We start from the raw sequence: 17,653 nt of genomic DNA, 5'->3' as shown, positions 1-17,653 counted from the left end.
GATATGTCTATTAGGGGCAAGATAATAGCTACACATATATGTGAAGTACTTAAAGTAAATGATACACCCATACAGATGGTTGATTGGGATAGTTTTATCAGATTGAACAATGTACCACTATGGGTTAAATCATTTGTTTCACACAGTATTCACACTAGATGCAAATTATATATATTATGTATATACTCGTTTTACCAAATTCAACAATTTACCATCATGGGGAAATCATTAGCTTCACACAAATTGCAAATCATGTATAATATGTATATATTCTAACATTCAAATAGCTGTTTGTTTGGAGTAGTTTTACCAGAATTAACACTTCATCACCATGGGGGAAATCAGTTGCTACACACAGTATGCAAATCATGTATAATATGTATATATTCTTATATTCAAATAGCTGGTTGATTGAAGTAGTTTTACCAGAATCAACACTACATCACCATGGGGGAAATCATTTGCTACACACAGTATCCACCAAGGGTATTATTCAAATAATTAAGAACCAAAAATAAATTTATTGAAATGTTTGAAAAATGAAATAAAATCAGAGTTCAGTAGATGTCTACTTATAAAAAAAATGGAATTTATTTATTTGTTTTCAATTGTACTTTGGGTCAATATAAGGATATAACGGCAGTCATTTTGTCAGTATTTCAATAACGGCCTTACCATTGGTTCTTATGGTATATAAATTATGGCTGGTGACATAGCATGAAACAATTATATATCTTGACTGAGGAAGAATTTACAAGACAATGAGGTTTAAAAGGTGACGAAAAATGTAATTTCTGTTTAACAATGTGTTATATGATAATTGTTCCAAAAAAGCCATTTTTAAAAAAATACAGTACTGTAACACACAAAACAATGCTGTCTAATGCTGCAATGAACGTATAACCCCATGACTGCGCATAAGAAACTAATAATCACTGCTAATGTTATCAACTTTCTCAAGTTGTATAATTAGGCTTCTCCCGAAAAGTAATTTTCAATGGCATTAGTTGCGGCTTCCATAATACTCTTGGCTTACTCAAAGGGCACTACACCCCGATTCGGTGCATTTCCGGGTAGTCCTTCCCTTTGTGATTAATGTGCCTTTCACATTTCCAATTGTCTGGCATCCAGGGTTGAAGACAGTTCACTGATTTATTTGCATTGCTATGGTAGCTGTTGAATTCTCATTCTTATTCTTGGTATTCTTCTTCATTCTCTTCGCCAAGAGTGTGTTTACTACTCAAGTAGTCAACTGTCATTATTATGGAAGATGATTGTTTGGTCATATTTTTGTTATATAATGTATTTGTGTAAGAACAGATGCATGAAAAATGCATGAATTAAATCAATTAAAACATGGAAAGAACTCCTATGTGCTATATGTATTGGAGACATAAAGTAAAACAAGGGGAATGCTGTATTTACAATATTAGAACAAAAATTTCAATACACGTAAAGTACAAATTATGTTTATTGTATGCACAATCATATTTTGGTCATTTATATCTTTGTTCTTTATATTCACAGTAAGCACATGTGATTCTAATAAAGCAAAACATCATTAGGCTGCAAGCTTTGATTAGGGTGCTTCCAAGTAGTTATGATTTAACAATTATAAATATTTAATGAAATAATGACCCTACATGATTTTGACCATATATCTTTTTAAACGATTATAGCAGTACAGTACTTAAAATTTTACAGTTACCATTATCACTGAGGTCACATGACCATAGTCATTTAATACATTATTCATAACACATTGTCAGATGCCTTCATTATAGCACTAATTGCATATCTGCAGCAGAGCTTAGTACATTGCAGTTATGCATATTATAAAATACACATGAAATTAATAACGGGCAATTAATATGCCTGGATTTCAACCCTAAAGTAATCAGATCTGTCGATTATCCAAAAGCACCAATGCAACTAGTTTCATTAACATTTGATGAATGTTATTCGTGGACGCCTATAAATTGGTTAATTAGACAATTAGTAGGCATAGAATTCAATCCTGAACTGAACATGTATATGACTTATCCTAATCATGTCTGTACCTATGTACTAAGCATCTTAGTTTCATTAATCTGATGAGTGATTGAGATTTTAGCTAATTAATATGCAAATTAGATCATTGATACACATGGTTTTCAACCAAAAACTAATCTGGTCTGGGCATTGTCCTAGTGCAAATATGTATCAAGTTTCATTGAAATCTGTTGAATGACTAGTATGAAAATTGAATTGAAATCTGCGCACAGTCCTCAAATACAAGGAATATAATGTATTAACCAGAAGTGAGTTTCAAAATTTACATAAACCTTACACGTGAATAATGACATTTCAGGACAAATAATAACTAATTTTTTTGTGATTTGAACAAAAACTGTCTTAGTCAGCCATTTTGAATTGACAGAAACCACTTGCTGAAACGAACTTATCCAGGGAATGTTTCATGAAATGAAAAAAAACAAACAAATTGAGATAGCTCCTCTGTTAGCAATGAACATTTCAGTTAGAAAATTATTAGAAAATATCATCACAAAATAAACAAATCTCTTAGAGGTCCACCTAAAGTACATGTTTCATATCAAACAAATAGAACTTGTGGTTTACAACAAGAAGTCAAAAATATCTTCTTTTTTTACCAACAAGCAACCTACTGGTCAATATAGAGCTCCGCCTTTGTCCCCAAAATTACAAGAATATTGGCTAAAATTAGAGAATTAATGATATTGTTATGAAAAGAAATCTGTCAGACGTATACGTTAAATACCTAAATATAACACTTGCCAATCAAAACGCATATCACCCCCACAGGTGTGTGTAGACCAACTACACATCTATATAGGGCATAGTACACCAAATGTAATAATATTACAAATATAATTACAATGGTGATATCACAATATACAATGTAGTACACCAGCGATATCACATGGTGGTTATTGTATCAAATATTGTTCACGTGATAGCTAATTCAGAATGAATATCATTGCATAGTTTTGATGTATTGATCTAAGAGGCTTTTTCATCATTTCACCACAATTGTAATACTTATTGACATGCTTATTGGTATTGTAGAACTTTTCACAACCAACAGTTGTGGCCACGTTGATGTTGTTTCCGTGTTTTTGTAACAACAATCTCCAGTGAAGATACAAAAACTGTGGAAAATACCACATATATAAAATGGAATGAATGGTTCTTTGTGTGGAATAACTTGTAGCTGTGCTGCTATAAGCTTGTGATAATGCTGAATAAATTATTCCAGCGATACATTGTACATTACTAATAGCAAGGTCATAGCATTCAGACTTGTAGCTTCAAAAAAGTAGTCGAAAAAGTAAAAAGTTGATGCAGATCCCCACGGATCACTCATACGATAAGCTTCACCCCACTATGTCGACGGCAGTGCTAAAAAATAAATAAAAATATAATTGATAATGACACAGTTTTCATTGGAAGCAGGAGGTATTATTCATGCCAAAAATAATAATATAATATGGAATAAAGTCATAGGTAGTAATTGAAAATGAATAATTGGCTGGTCTAGTGTCTACAGAAATTAAATTTATTATATGACTCTTTCAAAATCGAAATACAAGGTCAGAAATTGTTTTTTTTTTTCAAACTGAATGTAATTTGTCCAGGTTCATGTATAGGGATATAGTAGTATGGTTGAAAATGAAAATTGGAGGCATTCAACCATATTTGATCTGATTGTATAACTAATTGTCAAGAAGGAAGACCATTACCCTTACACATCTCCTATGTGCTATTTGCTCAGCTCTGTTAAATCAGCAATTCACATCACGATTTAATAGCTGAGAAATTCCACGGAGGATGATGCGCTGCAGTGCTTTAAATCCCGTCTCAAATGGAAAATCAGTGATGGGTTCAACTACCACCTGTTGACCAATTCACTTGATGTATTTAGAGCCCAGTGGTGCATCAATGATACCATAGCAGTTCTCTATGGGCAGGAGCTGAAATTTCCAGACTACTGTGACAATAGCTACCAATACATACTATTGAGAAAGACACGACCAAGCCCACACTGTCACGATTATTTACACTACTATTGTTTATATCTTATTTATATCAAACGTTATTTGAAATGTATAATAATTTAAATCAGTCATTATTATTATTAATTTTATTGTACTTAATTTAATCGTTGTTATTAATTTATCAATTTATCGTTCTTTCATTCCATTTTATCAATTCAATATTCATTTCAATTGTTCCTTTTCCCTCACCTATATGTGAGTTGTTATACTGTATATAATGTATCTTTATACATGAAAAAAAAAATAACTAAATTCTGAGTCAGAGTGACCAACCTAGCGCAGTGGCTTCAAGTTTCTGTGGTTTAGCAACAAGACCCTGCTGCCAAATGCTGCATTGCAGGTGTGCTCTTAGTGTATTTTCATGAATGACACCATGTTTTTTAACCTTCATTGCCAGAAAGTGAGACCATCTTGCATCTTTTGCCTGTGCATGTGTGGACTTCTTTGTTTTATACAGCTGACACACACGCTCTTCGCATTTTAAGTATCATTTCACTGGGTTCATCATCGATACCTAAGGCAGAGAGCATACTGATGACATTGTCACTAGCTGTAAGGAAGGCATTCCACTGTGTATTTTTGCTTTTGCCATGAATGTGACCAGGGGTGTCACAACCACTGATTGCATGTAGACCTCTCAATGCTGCTACTTTGCATCTTTCAAGAGCATTGTAGATAGGCTTTAGTCTTACAAGATGACCTTTTTCTGATGCTTCTGAACCCAAGCTGGGCTGTGTAGATATTGCTAGAACCATCACATCCGTATCTGAGGAATATATGTGAACATTTAACCCAGAGCTATGAACCTCGGCAGCATAACGTATAAGTAAGGTGTCTGCCTCATTGTGAGTGCTCTGGACCTCTACAGTATCTGATTGTTGCTGATTTGAATGGACACCTTGTGTCACTGAAGTAACCAATGAGTTGGAGTGCTCTGTCACCTTTTCGCTAAGGTACAAGGTTAACTGGTCCTTTGTCTCAGTACTACTGAAAAAAAGTGCCAAAATCCTTTATATGAATTGTGTCTTCTAATTTGTGACATTGCTGCTGTTGCGACTTTCCTTTTGTGCGAAGCTTTCTGGTTGCATCCTTTAGAAAAGAATTAACACTGAGGTCATCAAATACGACTTCCTATCTATTGCTTTAACAAACTGTTTGACAAGGTCATTACAGTTCTTGATGACCGATTTAAAAACCACCAGATCCTGAACAACTGCCATTTCGTCAAACAGAATAATGTCTGGTCTGGAATATCTGTACTTGTGCTATTAGATACTGAATTTGCTATTGGTTCCGCTACTAAACGCTCTACCTGGTGCATGAGTTGTGCTTTGTTTTGATGTGGATGTAGTCTACCATAACCTGTCATTAACTGCTGATTGGTGGTGGATAACTTGTCTGATCCAATTACTTCATTCATGTCAATTTCTCTTGAGGACCTCACAATTACTAGAAGACGTGCCATGAGTGAAATGGATGCCCACAGACTTGTCTGACCCATCGCTGTGTTGGTTTGTAAGCCCTTTCTCCACGAGATTCTGTTCCATCAGATTGAACAACTTATGTTCATTTTGAATGGACTGAAGTTTGATAGCACTTTTTTGAGGGCATGCATTATACTTTACTTGTCGGTTTAATTTAGTGTCTGTCTTTTGCTGGTGTAAAGGTGGTGCAAAGTGAACTTTGTCACTCCTAACATGTTCTCCGACTCAGTGGATAGTCGTGTTAATTCAGGAGCATTTAGGCAATACTTAAGTAGAGCTTCAGGACTTGTGGTTATTCCAGATACTCGTCCATCACCTTTGTGACCTTTGTTGACATATTCCTGCGCTTGGTTCACACCAATAGCTGTAAATGATACAGAGTTGGTCTTCATAGTGAAGTTGCCCTGGGCAAAGATATCATGTTTTTGTATGTTGCAAATAATAAATTCGGGCAATGTATTCAGGTACATATTGGGCATAATCTAGCCTGTTTTATGCAAAGAACCAGATAAATAATTGTTCTAATGATGCCAAATGTAGATCTCACTGTTGGTGACGAGTTCCCTGAAAGAAACTAAGCATTGTGGTAACTTCGAGCCCATCTATAAACAGGGTACTTGTTATTTACAGCATCGTAGTCATCCAATATTTTCCTAAAATTGGATGCTGAAATAGTAGATATCAGATCTTTATGAGCTCGTAGACACCGTCTGGTTTCTGTACGCATTTAATAGGTTAACAGACAATGAACACAAATTTTATTACTATGATAGCCATTTTGAATTTGGCAGCCATTTTGAATCTTCAGTGTCATCTTTAGTTATATCTCATCAATGTAAATTGATATAGTATTGAAGTAGAATTGAAAAACATAAATTATTCCAAAGAAAGATGGAAAAGGAATGTAAAATAATGATCAATATGAGTTTTTATGTCAAATTCAAGATGGCTGCCACAAATCCAAGATGGCGTCCGGAAAAAGGTAAAACATATTTTTTTATAATGTTATGCGGTACTAAAAAAATTGTATGCAAGATTCTACCCAAATTGTTCACGGGATTTGTTATTGTGACGCGAGGGTATGCACTAGTGTGTCTAATAAACGTTGTGACGACTTCCATTTAAATTAACACCTACTAATATGAGTATGAGTATTACAAAAGTGTGCCAAATTTTCAAGACAATCAGGATTCTCCCCTGACCACTTGTCTCCAAAATTTGACATGTCATGCTGGCTACACAGGGTACTTGCATACCAAGATTGAAGATCTACAAATTAGAGTAGAGTTTGACGAGGATACATTATAGTACATTGACCATTTCTTTGAATTGAATTTATTTCAACAATGGCGTTCGTCTGAAATGCAGAATCGACGTATCACATACATTTGCCATCGTTGTGTCGTTGAACTACGACACCGCAGAGATGGCCACGATGCACGTATGTTTAGAGTACTGTCAAACTCGCTACGGTCAACAAACTCGCATAAATGCTGCTAAAGAGAATACATTTTAGACGATGCATCACTGTGTGCGAACACCTGATGACCGACCACACCACTTGTAACGCAAAGTAAAATTGTTATATATATGCCGACTAATTTACATTTCCTAATGTGAACCAGGTCGGCGTGACTGTAATTTTTTAAAAAGATTAGATTTAGTAGTCACGTTAAAAAAAATAATTTTGGATAAAACAAAAATGTTCATGATTTAGCTATGGGCCGGCGAGTGGGTACACATTTATGGCACGAATTTGGTATTTTTCTTAAACAACTGTAAAAGAGCCACGAATAAGCCAGTAAATTGATTAATTCGTACCGAGTCACATGTAACATTATTGGTCCGTCATCGTCAACTTCAAAGATCGTTTGGTTCGAGTCTCATTCCTGTTACATTTACCCTCATATGCTGCGCTATTTCCGGAATTCGCTCTTTATTACCAAGTAAAGTAAATAATACTAGACACAGTGCGTTAAAACACGACTAAGGGAATTTCTTGCTCGTACCCTCTGTGGCAACTTTTTAAAATTGCGAACACAATTTTCATTGTTTTCGTTGAATCCGATATGTGGTAATGAGAAAAGCATTAAGAACTGTGTAAATGTTTTTCGAGATTAGATGACGCATCCTGTTTTAGCGACCCAACGTCACGTGACATTGATTGACAGCAGTTAATTATTCAAGCCTAGTGACGCGTCCCTTTTCCCGGTTTGTGTTTTTGACATTTATCCGACAAAATCCCAACTCGTATACTATATATTGTCATAAATACTATCTGTTGTGATATCCAAAAAAGCACATCAAAGTGGAGTCCTTAGCCATTTTTAGATAGGACTGGGAATTTTTAAATTTTGCAAAAAAACACCAGGCAGCTATCGATTTCTGGCGAACCAGATTTTAACAATATTACATCAGTAGGGTAGGCATCGTAAATAAGCCTCCACAGCAGATCTCCGTTATTTTTGAGAGAGGTGAAATGTAGCACTTGAAGTCGTTTACCCTTTTCATGGAGTGACAGCAAATCGCACAAGTTTTCCTGCCAGAATGAATTTCTAGGACAGGACTAAAAATCCATCAATTCTGCCTTACTCTAAATTAAAAGTAGCTTGTAGCGTTGTATATGTGTAAACAACTGTAATTAACGTTATACACTAACATTATCATTCACTTTTTTTCAATTGCAATTACAAAATTTATCTGAATTTTGCGTGTTTTGATTATGGCCTCTTGGAAACTTCCCGGCTCAAAGACTTGCAGCAATAGAAACCTTCCCATTCACATTCTTTATAAAAGTGACTATAATTGTATTTCGAGTGGATGATTTCATCTCTGATGTGCAAGAACATGTAGCTGAGCACCCATTATTTGCTTCTAATCATTTTGCTCTTGTGACTTTCTTGAAATTGTAATTGTATTTTTTTGTTTCCACACTAATAATACTATTTGTATCAAAGGTAAATGGCTCAGAAATATGATCATTTTCTGAAATATGATAAAAAATATTGATAAAATATAATTAGTTATTTGAAATGTAATCAACTTGGTTCATTTTCATATAAATGGTGGAGATACCTCAGAAGGATTCCTCTTACATTCCAATTTTGAAATATGTTAATTTGAACCCACGTTCTACTCCAGGACTCTATTGGATGAACTTTTAATATAGTTGCAATATTTTGGGGTAAAACGCTTTATATGGTTGCAATTTAATTAAACTCAATTAAATTGCAATTCTAAATAATTTTAAGTCAAAGTTAAGGAATAGTATATATGCTATAATTGTGGCTCTGCGTGAATATGTATATTGAAATAATCTAGTACAGCTTAGCATTTTATTGTTGTGAATTATATATAGTTTTTGATTATAATACGACCATTCAGTCTAGACTGGTTGGGTATAACGAACTGATGCATTGAAACACACATTTTTGGCCCAATAGTACTACACGTTTGCTAAGCAGTTGTGGACTGTGCCCATGTTGGTGTGTCTGACAGGTCACTGCGTTGACGTTCAATAATAGAACAGACCAATCAAGAAAAAGAACTACTAATCTACAACCTACTAATTTTGCATCAAGGTCTTTATCCCCATGTATTATATGACTGCATGTTTATCTGCGTGTCATTTCTAATTTCTGATAAGCGTATTCATCTTCCTGTGCCTTCAAATTATTGAAAATATTGTATTTATTGATATTTATTTTGTAGTAACATTTTTTATGCACATGTATACCATAGTATATTTTTTACTGATATGACAACACTTGACTTGACAGTTTCTAGTACTTGTGTTCTGTGTTATCCAGCATAAATATCGGATTGTTCCGTCGGAAGCATAATATAGTAATATGAATTTCGATCATCAATACTGTATGATGACGCTATCTTCCAGGCCCACCTGTCATTCAGAGTCCCATATTTAGGGGGGCAAGAGGGTAACTGGAAATTCAATTTACAGCTAAAAAAATAGGTTTTTACACTTTACAGATAACGCTAATTAAAGATTACGGATGAATAAAATAGCTGATTACATTTTACACATTGTCTATGTCTACGAAATTACGGTTTTTATTTATTTAAATTACTAGTACATTATTATAATAATGAAAAAAAACCAATTGATTACAGAACACAGAACCAAACCAATATGTCAGCCGTCGCCGTCCACACCAGCGAAATGAGTTTACACATACAAATTAAGAATCACAATTGCAGTGAAATGAACACTAATTACAGCTATTCCGGTCAGCAATCGAATCACCAATCTCCATGAATGATGTAACTGGTATTTCCACCCATTTACTTAGTGGTCTGTAAGTGAATGTTGTCAAGTTCGAGAGTGTGTTTTGAAGTACAGCCACGTGAACATTATTTCAACAATTTTGGGCTTGAACGTGTTCTATATTCATCCAAAACAACAACGAACCTGACACAAAAGTAACCGTCCGATCTAAACGACCTGCGTCTGTGTCCTTTGCGTTTCCGAGCAAGAGAAGGTCAAGGCCACTCTGCCATGATTGTTTGCTTATCATCAATTCAACCAAGCTGTTAGATAAGGTGACAGGGAACACAAATTTAGGACGTGAATCCCTCCGGCACCGTAAACGGTGATAATAACCAAGGGATGAGAGAATTTTTACCTCGGCGATAGCTACGGTAATTGCGACCCAATCAATTCCGGGAGAACTAGAAACCAGTGAGTCCTTAAATGACACACACTTTTATGACGTGGATTCAGTTTTATTACAGACTCCTGGGGAAATAAACGTGCGTGATTCTCTCTGATGAGAGAATGGTCAAGGATATTAAATAAACTTGGCGACAATAATGCAACATTGTATTCCCCGTCTTTGCTAGTTTTCGGACCCAGGAGGTTTTATAAACTTATGGTAGTGAAATATGTTGCATTGTTTACCGGCCTATTGAATTCTTTCGTTAAAAACATGATTAGGCAGAAAATTGGGAAACTTTCTCATCGGACATACATAAATGTTTCGTAAATGTAAAGTTACACCAAAAATAAACGCAGTTCCAAAATTGCATAGTGACACCATTTGTATTACTTGATTATGAATTCCCGGGGAACAAATATTAGAGTTGTGATTCACCCTGGTGAGGGAATAGGTGACAAAATTCAAAAACGTTCTCAAACGTGAATTTCACGACGAACGTTTTAGAAATAGTGACACCATTGTATTACTTGATTATAGTGTAATGAACACTAGCGTTGTGTTCAGGGATCAGGGAACTCCGTCTCGCTTGACCGATATCACACGTAGAGGGCCTAGATTCGACTCAAATGAATACACATAAGTTCATTACAGATAGTCCAGCTTTATTCTCCCAATCGATCAGCCGAGGAAACCCCTCACTGTGCCGTTCTCTCTTTCTCTTTCTCCGTTTACAAAAGTTTACAAACACTTCATTAAAAAGTAAAATGTCTAAGGCGTAGTAGAGTAACCATACGACCAGCCAATCGCTGCAGTCGTTGCACGATCGCGTGATTACCAGGGTTGTGTCTCACGGTTAAAGCCTTGCGAAGTCGCCACTACTAAATAGAATAAGTAAACAATCTATTTATAAAATTCTTGTAATATATGTTTATATTCTCCACCCTGAACATGCAAATTGTTGATTCTAAACAATAGTCTAACGGCATGTGAACCGAGTGTACGAACGTGAAGTCGCTATCATAACACAATCCCTAGCTGACAAATTTGAAGTCTCCCTTAGTTCAAGTGGGTGAAGCTAAAATTATAAATAATATAATTCTTTAAATGATCTAATCTACAAAGAATAGAAATAGGTAAATATACAATGTTTTATATACTGAGAGTAACGTTAATACAGTGTTTACATAAAGGTTTTCTAAATCACTTATCTACTAAGTTATCGCTATCTTCAACTTTATAATATAAGTAAAAGCAAAATTACAGTAAAGCAGAGTAAACGTACACTAAGCGTAATTTACATAACACGACTTTGCTTGTTGACAGGGTGCTTTAGGCTACACATGGAAGTCAGCGGTTGCTAGTACTTGGCCTACCCCGCATGTCTTCACGAAACGGAGGTAGACCTGAGCTTGTCCCAGCAACAAGTGGTTCTCCGCCTCATTATTCTCCAAGGCAGATATTAATCCGGGAATTAGTCTAGGCAATTTAAGCCGTGGTGGAAACTTTCGAACTTTAATTGGACCATCTCCTTCGTATACGACTTCAGGCCTAGCAAATTGTAATATCGTGTCCGAATCATGTATTTGCGTGGTTATTATGAATTTCTGATATTGCGTTGTCGATTCGTTTGTTAGGTAATATGTTATTTGAGTTTAATTCTTTTTGAAATATTATGATATTGACGTCTTCAGCGTGATCAATATGTTTTTGTTTTTTTTATTTCATAACCATTACATCTTCTGTTGTCGCTGTTCCAAATAATGTTTTTGATATTTTTCCATTAGAAGGGACACAGGGACCAAGTGTTCCGAATGTGATGTGCGTTGTGTGGGATCGCTCCACACATCGGCACGAATGATATGGTGCGGCTATTACATTAGTATAATATCAGATTTGTTTTGAGTTATCAGAATGAATGATAATGTGGGAAGAATTTCGTGTTTATCCAATAGTAGTGGGTGACGTAATTTGTATATAATTTCCAGAATGAATAGTTATTAAAATCAATAATAAAAGTTTAGGCTATTTGCATTTTTCCTATAATAATTTTTGTTTTCACTGCGCCCTCCCATTTTTATGTTTTCTATTTAGCTAAATCTTAAACTGTTTATCAACTTATTTCTAGCTTTGCGATTCGAATATGGTGACCCAGTTATCTCGACTGTTTCTTTCTCTAGACCTCGTATTGCTCTGTTGTCCAAATTACTAACCAGTTCCCACGTATTCTATAATGTTGGATACCCCAACCATTTGATCAGGTAGAATAGACGTCTGTTTTTATATTTTCCTCGTACTATCTTTTCGATTCCAAAGAATTCTTGTTTCTTTTTCTGACGTCTTTTTTTTATTTTCCTCTTTATTTGTTAAGAAGTTCGCGTCTTTGTTTTTAGAATTTTGCTCCGCAACTATTTTATCGTGTTGAGCATTTGCGGTGTCTATAAATGTTTTGGCCTTTGCAGGGTAAATATATTTTAGTTGTTTTGAGGCCGTGCTTTTGTCTTTGTTAGCGGGATGTGCGTCATTTTCTTCTTTATTGAATTGTGTTCCAATAGAGGCTATTTAGTCTATTTTCGTGTACCACGTTTCTAATTATCGAACCAACCATCGTCGATTCGTCGTAGTTTAAAGTTCACTGGCGATTTTTTCGCATATAACTTGTCCGAACCATAAATGTTGTAGTTTATTAGATAATCCTTTTAGGTGTATGTGGGTAAACTACTAGTATATCGCCTATTTCAAAATTACTTTCTGTTTGCTTTTGGTCGTAATTATGCTACATTTTGTCTTGACTTAGTATTATGTTTTGTCCGGCAATTTCGTGTATGACTTTTAATCCATCTTTCAATTTTTCAACGAATTCTAGGGCTGTTTGATTTTCTACTGGTTTTTCTTCTAATAATATTGCGTCTATTGGTAATATTGTTTCTCTCATATTCATCATAGCGAACGGTGTTATTTTTGTCTCGTGTTTTGATATTCAGTAATCCATTAAAATTGCTGGTATGAATTTGTCCCAGTCGGTGTGATGGGTATCACACAACATCGATATTCCTTGTATTAAGTTCCATTATACTTTTCTAAAACGCTTTGATTCATCGGATAAAAAGGGAAGGATACTGTCTTATCAATGTTTATCAACTTACATGTCCCTTAAACGACTTTTGAAAGAAAGTATTTGTCTTAGAGAACCATGCCTGCAAATGAGTCCATCGAATGAAATACGTGCAGTTGTCTCTGTAGTTTGACCTGGTGTTGCAAAGACTTCAGGATATTTTGTGAAATTGTCTACGATTACCAATATATGTTTGTTTCCTTGGGAACTTTTGTGAATCGGGCCAATATAATCTATCGTTAGTGAATTAAATGGAATGTTGTTGGTTTTGATCGGTATTAATGGCGCCGGGTGTCGATTGTTAGGCGATTTTTTTCGATCTGCAAAGCGTGCATGATGCGGCATATTTATGTATATTCCTACTCATTCCTGGCCAATAATATCGTTCACTAACAACTTATTTTTATCCATAATATATTCATCACGGGTGTGTAAGATTACTCTAGCCTTACGAGAATTATTTTGGAGTTCCTGTGTTTCTAAATATATTATTATCTCATTTAATTGCTGATCTTGCCTTTGTAAGGTTGACAAGTTCTCCAATAATGTTTTATTTGTATTTTCTGTACCAGGTGTTTTTTTTATTAACCGTATTCGTCGTTGTGGGTGGGTCTATGCTTTCTTGTTAACTCACCATGCCTGCCAATCCGATACAATCGTTCTGTGTTAGTTGTCCTTTTTGTTCGGTGTTAGGAGTCGTTAACCCTATTATTTCTATGAGGTCATTGTCAGATTTTTCTAGCAGGCAGCACATGCAATAAAATAACAAGCAGAAGTCACGCCAGTGTGCGGTTCAGAATTAATACGCTTTATTAAGCTGGTAGTGAGTTCTATACACAATGGGATGATGCTAAAGGAAATATTACTAGTTATATTAATACATGTCACAATCCATAAAATGGCATACAATTATAAGACAAACTAGACAACACGCTCATCAAAATTACAATAATGCGTGAAGCATACACGCTATAAATACAAGCAGTAAATTAAGAACTAGCATTACACGTTGGTAATACAAACGGTTAGACCTCAGGAACACGTCACAACCAGTTCAGACTGTCCTAATGCCCGGTAAGTTCAAACGTTCACTTGCTCGACACTTGCTTCACTCCACACAATCCAGAATTCCACTTCACAGCCCTCCACTCAGACTGCGCTCCATGCGTCACGACGGCTCACCACTCACAGGTCATCTTGAAAAGGGACAAGTACATTCCATAATAACTGCCGTTTTAAACACAACTAAAGAAACGTAATATGGATGTATTTAATCGGGCTACCGTGCCCGGCACAGTTGAATGAAATACTAGGAAATGATTAAACTGAAATCTCAACTTACAGTTTCTATGTGCTGGCGTCTTGTCCATCTCCCTCACCAAAAGGTGGAATCTCCAAGTCTCAGGAATATCCCCAAGCTGCAAAACCAATTTGGCAGATCTCTACTCTATATACTTGGCTGACCAAATACAGCAAAGTCACCACTGACTCCCACCAACTCAAAGCCTGAACGCCTTGCCAGTTGATAGTAAAATTACGAGTCACCACGAGTAGAATTGCAGGAGATGATCACTCCTGGAAAACTGATGGACAACTAACCACATCACACTCAGAATTACCAAGCACACTGACCTACTTTGCATCACAAAAGCAGTTCTATTCATCACTCCAGCCTACTCTAGTAAACCTCCATACACCCACCTGAAAGTGCATACCACTAACTTCCAATACACACTCGCATACCAGCACACTGCAAATCAAACTATGACCTGATTCATGTACACCTGTGCACTAGTTACTAAGCAACAGACTTAGCACGATTAAGTTTATTATATGATGAGTTTATTCAATAAAGTTACTTTACAATACTATAACCTACAAACACAAATAACTAGACAATAACAAATAACATCCAAAATAGTGACAATTTTGTCACAGTCATCGTCCTCTATGATTTTCTTTTCTTCACTGTTTTCTAGGTTTGAGTATTTTCGTCTCGATAGTCCGTCAGGATTTTGGTGTTTCGTGCCTGGTCTGTGTACAATAGTAGAATTGTGTTGTTGTAGTGCCAGGGTTTTTTCAAGCCAAATAAGTATGTCAGTGCATTGCGACCCGTAATTAACTCAAATTTAGCGTGCCTAAAATAAGCGTCGAAATACTTTACACCAACGATCACTGCTAAGGCTTCTAGTTGTGTTATTCCGTATTTAGTTTCTGTTGAGGTTAAACCTCGTCCCCCTTAAGCTGTGTTACGTTTATGTCCGTCTTGGTAATATTACCCCAGGCCCCTTTGCGAAGCGTCACAGTACAACTTGAAAGGCTTTTCGAAATCTGGATAACATAATACGGGTGGCTTCACTAATGCATCCTTTAATGTTTGGAACGCCTTATCACACTCTGTGGAACATACAAACTTTACGTCCTTTTGTGTTTAATTGTGTCACAGGTCTCACTGGCGGTGGGGGCCGGAACAGTGAATTGCGTATTTTGAGTGCAGTGTTTACGCAATTTACGGAAAAACACACACACAAGAGTTCGAGTAATTGTGGTTGCTGATAATAATCTCGGATCTTTATTTTCATTTAGCCTAAGTAACAACAGATCATAGAGAGGTGAAAGGTTACACCTTTCAATAGGGATGCATAACTTTGTCATACATGAAAATTCCTAACAAAAGTTAGCAAAAATGACTCTATGCGCGTTTACCTATAACTCATATCAAATTTAAAATCTTGAGTAAATAATATTAAGAAACAATCAATCCTAACAAAACTATACAGGCATAATGCCAGGGTGCTCATGTTTCAAACAAGATATTAATTAAATAAGGATGGCAATATTAAATAATAGGATTACGATGGATATTTTGAGTCAATACAAAAATCTTACCTAAGTAACAACAGATCATAGAGAGGTGAAAGGTCACACAAGCAAGACAGTGCAATTGACCTGTGAGGGCGCTAATCCGAAATAGTTAGGCAAATGCCCTGTTAATGAATACACAAGGTTTCTGGATATAAACAAACTCAATTAGTGTTAACAAAGGGGGGATATATTTGAGGTTCAAAGAACCTGGGTCACATCTGTATAATGGTCTAGCAATTTCCGAGTAAATTCACAGAACGCTCGTAGAGTTTTAACCTTTGTCGGTACTGGAAATTCCCTAATTCTCTTCGTTGTTTCATGATTTGTTTTAATGCCATCCTTAGATATTATGTATCCTAAGAATTTTATTTCTTTGCATCCAAATCTGCACTTGCTTAATTTCAATTTTAAATTGGCTTTTCGAAATCTCTGAAATATATCATTTAAATCTTGCAGATATTGTTTGAAAGTTGACGAGTATACAATTACGTCGTCGATATAAGTAGACAACTGTGTTCATCATATTCACTACCATTGGACATCGTTTAAACATATATGTATTACCATAAGTCGTAAATGTTGTAAATTCCCGAGAATCTGGGTGTAGGTATAATTGAAAATAGCGGCTTTTTAAGGCCAGTGTAGAAAAATATTTCGGTTGAGCTAAACCCAGTGAATCTAGACAACCAGTTATTATTGGTAAAGGATAGACGTTGTCTTTAGTTACAGCATTTAATTTATGGTAGTCAACGCAGGAACGATACGTGTGGTCCGGTATTTGCTATCTTTTAGCTCGATTTTATGGTTCGTATTATTACAATGTCCCATTTCTCCTGTTTCTGCAAATATATTACTATTATCATTCAACAATTGACTCAACTCTGATTCTTCTTGTCTATTTAAATCTGTGTCTGAAATTTTATGCTCTATGTCGAGTTTCTTTCTTGTAATATTCTGACCGTTTTCGTGGTTTTTATTTTTGTCAAGTGTATGTATTTGTGTGTGCTCGTCAATACATTGGAATCGTCCGAGGTTTGCTCCTCGTTTGACATATACTTCCCTATCGTAAAGGTTTAATATTTTATTGGTACTTTATTATCTTTTACATTACAAATTCCTGTGGCCGGAATAATCTCCAATCTTGATAATTTATGATCTCTTACAGTTTCACCTAGCAATCTATTTCGCGCGCAATAGATTTTAGGTCATGTTTTCTTAAAAAGGGGATATGAAAGGGGATTATTACTCGGCTTTTCGCAATTTCTGTTGGGATGTCAACAAGACCTTTTAAATGAACCAATGCACCATTATTCGTCTCAGCCTTGGCGGGGGGGAGGGGGGTAAATGTTATATTGTTTCAAAGGCGTATTTTCATTCATATTTTTTTTCAGAAATCACTGATAAATGGCCCCTTTACTCAACAAGGCTGTAGTGTTAACA

The sequence above is a fragment of the Saccoglossus kowalevskii genome, chromosome 12, assembly GCF_978046115.1.
Source record: "Saccoglossus kowalevskii chromosome 12, keSacKowa6.1, whole genome shotgun sequence".
Taxonomy (NCBI): domain Eukaryota; kingdom Metazoa; phylum Hemichordata; class Enteropneusta; family Harrimaniidae; genus Saccoglossus; species Saccoglossus kowalevskii.
This window is presented reverse-complemented; position numbering follows the sequence as displayed.